The sequence below is a fragment of the Urocitellus parryii genome, chromosome 6 (assembly GCF_045843805.1).
Source record: "Urocitellus parryii isolate mUroPar1 chromosome 6, mUroPar1.hap1, whole genome shotgun sequence".
Lineage (NCBI taxonomy): Eukaryota > Metazoa > Chordata > Mammalia > Rodentia > Sciuridae > Urocitellus > Urocitellus parryii.
Window position 1 is genome coordinate 133,708,107 of NC_135536.1, and position 6,241 is coordinate 133,714,347.

A 6,241-nucleotide genomic window follows, 5' to 3' on the forward strand; every position below is an offset into this window, starting at 1 on the left:
AGGAGATGCTGGGCTGGCTTTCTGCAGAGTGGGGGAGTTGGGGGCAGGGAGAGAGCAGATCTCAGAATCAGACACCAACAAAAGGCAAGCATGAAGAAATGAGGATGTGCTGGGCACAGTGGTGTCCACCTGTAATCCCAGCCACTCTGGGGGCTGATGCAGGAAGATCTCAAGTTTGAGGCCAGCCTCGGCAACTTGAGACTCTTTCTCAAAATTAAAAAATCAAAAGGACCAGAGATGTAGCTCAGTAGTAGAGCATCCCTGGGTTCCATCCACAGTACAGAAAGAGAGAGAGGGAAGGAGGGAGGGAAGGATGTGAGCTTTCACTCCTCCTGCCTGAGGTGGAGTGGGCAGGCTGCACTGGGAAAATATATAGAAAGAACCCTGGGGCACACTTTCAGTTTGTGACTATGCTTTCTAGCCATATCACTTTAACCACGCTTCAGTTTCCTCCTCCATAGCAGTGAAGTTGAAGTTGGGCAGGAGTTGTGCGTAGCTGTAATCCTCATGACTCAGGAGGATGAGGCAGGAGGATCACAAATTGGAGGCCAGCCTCAGAAACTTAGTGAAACTCTGCTCCTAAATAAAAAATTAAAAAAAAAAAAAGTGGAGCTGATAAGTCTGGCTCTATTCAGTCAGTGAACTCCAGGCATGAGTCTTCCTATCTCCTTCCTTCTTTTCGTCTACCTCCTCTGTGGGATGCAGCAGCCCTGGCCCAGGGATCACATACCTAATCGTCTAGAAAATTCCATGGGGCAGGGTAATTACTTCCCTCTTTTTAATAGAAAATGATATTAAGAAAGGTTCAGGATCTTCAAGGCCACACAGCAGGCTAGGCCTGCTGCCCTAGCACTGGACCCCTCCTCCTTTCCTGGTCAGTGTTATTATTCTTATAGGGATTTGCACTCCTTAGAGACCAGAGCTTAGAAATAGCTGCGTCTGTTGCAAAAAGGCTGAGTGACATGGAAGGAGAGAATGCCATGGTTGTCAGGACAAGTTAACCTTGCAGCAGGGTGTGGTGTCATGCACTTGTGGTCCCAGCTACTCTGGGGGCTGAGGCAGGAGGATCTCTTGAGCCCACAAATTTGAGTCCAGAAAATAAAACCAAAAAATCTACCTTAGAAACAAGAAAAGTGAAACTGTGACCCATTGCTCCTAGTGTCCATCCTGTCCAGAAAAGAAAGTGTGCCAAGAGGCTACAGCAGGACTGGCAGTGACCAGTTGTCCTTGGCTCTCTCCCTGCAGGCTCCACAGACTGTCGGGGGCTCTGGAAGGAGCTGGTGCTGACCTTAGCTGGGGACTCAAGAGCAAGCAGCAGCATCCTGCCTGCTGCCCTGGCCCTGGACCCCTCCTCCCGCCCCTGCCTTTAGCCCAGGGGCTCCGCCTGGGAAAGGAGAAGGAGGAACTGCAGACAAGTAGGCTTTCAAGCCAAGGTCCCACTGAAGAAGGTTTGCCCCTGCCTGGGGTCTTGGTGGCCACTTCCTGAGAAAAGCAGGCCCAAAGAGGACCCGAACCCTCCCAGGAAGCCATTTAGCTGCCAGATACTACCTACTGGGCTCTTCCACCCCTTACTTGCCCCTCAGCCAGCACCTCTCAGGCTCTCTTGGTCCCCTGCACTTTTGTGTCATGTAGCTGGCAGCCTCCATGAATAAATATTGTTGATGTCCTATGTAGAATAGGTGTGGATGCTCCAATGGGGCCAGTTTGAGGGAGAAGTGGACCCAAGAGAACTGGCCTTCTGCCCAACCAGGTCCTCACCCACAGGTCCACCCACAAGGCCAAGAATGCAGCTAAAGAGAACAGGCAGAGCTCAGCTCTGGGATGGGGTCTCAAGGGCTCTGCTTCTCTTATGTCAGCTATTATAGAAGCTCATCATTGAGAAAAACCTCAGCCTTGCTGTGCCCTCCTCGGCCCTGCTCTAGGCATTCCAGTAAGATAGGGGAATAAGAAGGGAGGGCTCTTTGGGGCCATCGCCCCTCCCCCAGCCCTTCCCTGCTCCCTCTCCGCCAAGCCAACCCTGTACAGTGGGGAAGGTTCCGGGCCCACCAGCACCCAGTGCAGAGTAACACCACAGTTCCTGTCATGGTCTAGGACAGTCCTGACAGTGTCCACTCTGAACAGGTGTGGCTAGAGAGGCAGTAAGTGACCAGGTGGCTTTCCAAAGTCAGGCCACCTGAGCAGGGTTCTGGAGGCTGAATAGGAGTTTATTAGCAAGATGACAAAGGGAATCATGATGGTGAGGTGGGTATGGCGAGCAGAGAGGTGAAGCACAAGTGCACCGGCTGGAGAAAAGGCAGGAGCCAGACCGTCTGTGGAGCAAAGGCTCCTGGGAAGAAGGGGTGAGAAAGAGAGGGAGGGGACGGGGTCTCTCCTGCCTCCAATCCGCCCTCCCCTCGCAATCCATTCTCTCTCTCTCTCTCTCTCTCCCTCCCCCTCTCTCCCCCACTTTCCTCTTCCCTCCTCTCTCTCTCCCCCCACTTTCCCTCCTCCCTCCTCCCTCTCTCCTTCCCTCCCTCCCTCTCTCCCCCACCTTCCCTCCTCTCCCCCCACTTTCCCTCCTCCCTCCCTCCCTCCCCCCTCCCCTCCCCTTCCCTCCCTTCTCTCTCTCTCTCTCTCTCTTCTCTCTCTCTCTCTCTCTCTCTCTCTCTCTCTCGGCTTCGTTCCTCTTACAGCAGGGGGGGAGCTGAAACGCAACCTATTCATGTTCCCGCGATGTAACACCCCTCATTTTCCATGCTGGGTAAAGACAAAAACCCTTTACAACCTGTTTCTGGAACTTGTCAGCAGCTGCCAAGAGCAGCATGTTAATTAAACGTCGGCAAAGATGGAAGCCGGAGGCCCCGGCTCTAATTGGACGGTTTGCTTCACCGGATTGAAAAACATTGTGACAAAGGAGGAGGTGCGCGGCGGCTCGGCGGGGTGCGGCGTGGCGGGGCGGGGCGGGCGCGGCGCCTTTGATTCCCGCGGGTCGCGCCGCCGCCGCCCGCCCCGCACGCCCGGGCCAGCCGGGGAGGGGCGCCGCGGCCGACGTCCGACCCGGGTCCGGCAGACCGAGGGCCGCCTCGGAACGCGCTCGGCGAGGCCCTCCCCGGCTCACAGGACCCGGCCCGGGGGCTGCCCTGGAGGGCACCGAGGACAGGACCCGCAGTCCCGGGGGCTGGGGCCACGTCCAGGCCGCTCTGGGAGCCCGGGCCCGGCCACTTCCTGGGAGAGATCTGGCCGAGGGCTCCGTGCCCACGGGGGGGGGGGGGGGGGGGGGGGGGCCGGGGCACGGGAGCAGGCGTGCGGCCTCACCCATCTGGCAACTCGGGCTCCTCCCGGAAAACCCACTGCGAAGGTCCTCCTCGAGCCCTGCAGAGCCTGGAGTTGCTCTCCACCCGGGCAGCAGGGTCCAGAGCCTGGTCCCATCTGATGTCTGATGGCTGGGCTCCAGGTCCCCTCTTCCTGACTCAGTGCGGTGGACAACAGAATGCGTTGAAGATTGTGTGCTGGGAACTGTGCTAAGTGCCTCACTGTCATCTGTCATTTAACCTCTCAGCACCAGAAGAGAGAGAGAGAGAGAAAGAGGCTATAGCCCTCTCTGCTTGAAGCCTGGGAAACTGAGGCCCAGAGAGAATAGCATCCTCTGTGCTATTAAAGATGGCGCTAGGGTGAGAATTGGGCCCAGGTCCCTCTGATTCTAATATCTGAACCTAGACTTATGCTCCCTCATCGCAGGCTCGTACCCTCAGCCCGGTGTCTAGAGAGGTCTTTATGATGGTCTGAGAAAAGGGTAAATTCCTAAGTGGGGAATGCCTTACCCAGGGCCCTGGGCTGGGATGCCCCACATATGGGGGTAGAGGAGGTTGGAGGTCACTCTTCAGGGGCCCAAACATGGTCTTCTTGCCCACTGGCATGCTCCAGGGGGAGAGCGCTTAGCTAAAAGGGCAGAATCCCTGCATCTGTCCCTTTCTGCCTTGGCTCCAGCCTTGCCCAGCAGCTCTCATCCCCGTCCTGAGCTGATGTCCAGGGGTTGCTCCATTTGGAGTTGGAGGCCAAGCTGGGGCCGTGGAGAGCCAGGAGTGAGTATGGGAAAAGGAGCCATTGTGGCTTGGCTGCGGGGATTAAGAGCTCCAAATTGGATGTGGAGGGCTGAGGCCATTGACTGCAGTCCCTTGAGCCAAGTTCCCAAGGGGGGGTGGCCAAGCAGCCTGTGCCTGAGCTGCATCTGGGCTGCCTGCTGGGCCTAATCCCCTGGGAGCTGCGGCCCAAGAAGCCCCAGAAACACAGCTGCTGTGGAGAGAGGGCAGCTTGATGCTGGTTGTTTGGGGCAGTCATTCTGAGAAGGGATGGTAGCAGGCAGGTGTGCCCACTGAAGACACGTGTGCCTGGGCATTGTATCTGGTGGGACACCCTAAAATGGGCAACCCAGTCTGTTAGGGTAGTGCCACCTCTAGGGTGTGTTTCAGGTTTGGGGCCTGAGAACAGCAACTGGGATGACTCAAAGGTCCCTGAGAGAATGAGACATGGTGAGAAAGTGGCAGGACTCCCCCCACCAGCAGGCCCAAGTGGGTGCTGAGTGTGCATGTGTGTGTGTCTGTGTGTGTGTGTGTGCACTCAAGGGCTGATGGAGCGGGGTGCTTGAGAACAGCCCTTCAGAGGCGACTGGAGGGGCTTTGCAAATTGTAATCAGATTAAGGGGACCAATCACTTAGGGCTCTTGAAAAGGCCACAAGGTTTCTAATCAGCCCTGAGCGCCCCAGCCCACAAAGCCGGGGAGGAACTCCACGGGAGCTGCCCTCTGGGGGCCACGGGGGTGGGGGTGGTGGCTTTCTTCTCTCTCTGTCTCTCATAATTATGTCAATTTGCTAGCCAAATTGTTTGCTTGAGTGGCTGGGGGGCTTGTGCCCCATTCATGTGGTAATGTGGGAACCAGCAGGCCTCCTGGATGGGAAAATAGGAGGTACTAGGACCCTTCTCCAGGGAGCAGGCAGGCCCAGGGGTGTGGGGTGCCCAGGCCTCAGGAACTCTTCCCTCACTAGGAGGGGCATTTGCTGCACACATTCTAGCAACTTCTAGCCTAGGTTGTGCCCCTGGGATATCCTTTGGGGCTGGCCAAGATGAAGGATGAGATGGAGAATAGTGGCGGGAGACAAGGGCCCCCCAGGGAGAGGGCTGGACAGAAAAGGTGCCCGCCAGGATCCCTTTGGTGAAGGTGGGCATTCCTCTGTCTAGTCCCTTGTCCCTAGTTCCCTGGTGGGACAGGCTGAGGCTTGAATAATTTGGGAACAACATGGGACCTGGGAGGTGACAGGAGGTGGATTCCTGAAGGAGTGAGTGGACCCACGCACAGACTCAAGGATGCACAGAGACTTGGAGAAAGTTCTTACTTGGTTTACTGGGGCTTTTTGTAGGTACCTGTGACAGTGCCATCTTTGAATGCAGCAGCTCGTTGAATATGACAGCAATCCAAGGGGGCAGGCACTGGGGTGACACATTTCACTAACAAGAATACGGAGGCACAGAAAAGCTAAGTGACTTGCCCAAGGCCACACAGCTTGTAGGTAATCAGCAGAGATTGGAACCCAGCTCTGTCTGATCCCTCTGCCCCAACCATCTATGTAGGACCATTCCTTCTTTGGCCAGAAAACAGGAACTGACCATCCACTGAGTCCCAGATGAGACATTGGGGATGGAGGACTAAGATGACCCAGGAGGGGCATGGGCTCCTTTGGCACTGGAATACCATAGCATGGGCCGTGGTCACTCTCAGCATGGCTCTCAGAAGGGTCATGCATTGGACAGGGCACTTAGGGGACAGTGGTCATGAGGAACAGTGGTTGCCGTCAGTCCAGATTCAGAACTGCACCTGTTGTGTTTCCCTGCCTCTTGGACCACCTAGAGCCTCTGCTCCTCCCCAGCCCCCTGCCCATCAGCAGGAGGACCCATCCTATGTTCCCTGGGTATGAAACACCCCCCATCTCTATTTCTTGGATCATGGAACCCTTTTCTCCCTGGCCGCTTCCTGCTGGGCTTGTTGGTGTCCCTCAGAAAGTGAGGCACCTTAGACCACAGAGTCTCACAGGGCCACTGCCCAGCCTCCTCACCCCGCGGTCCCCACCTCCAGTGCCTGCTTGCTGTTCTCTTCCAGGGCTGCTCAGGTCTGCCCTGCTAACACTGGCAGAAGGCTGGGGTGCACTGTAGAAGCTGGGAACACAGAGAGATCCCTGGAGATTCCACAGCAAAGCATCCCTTACCCCAG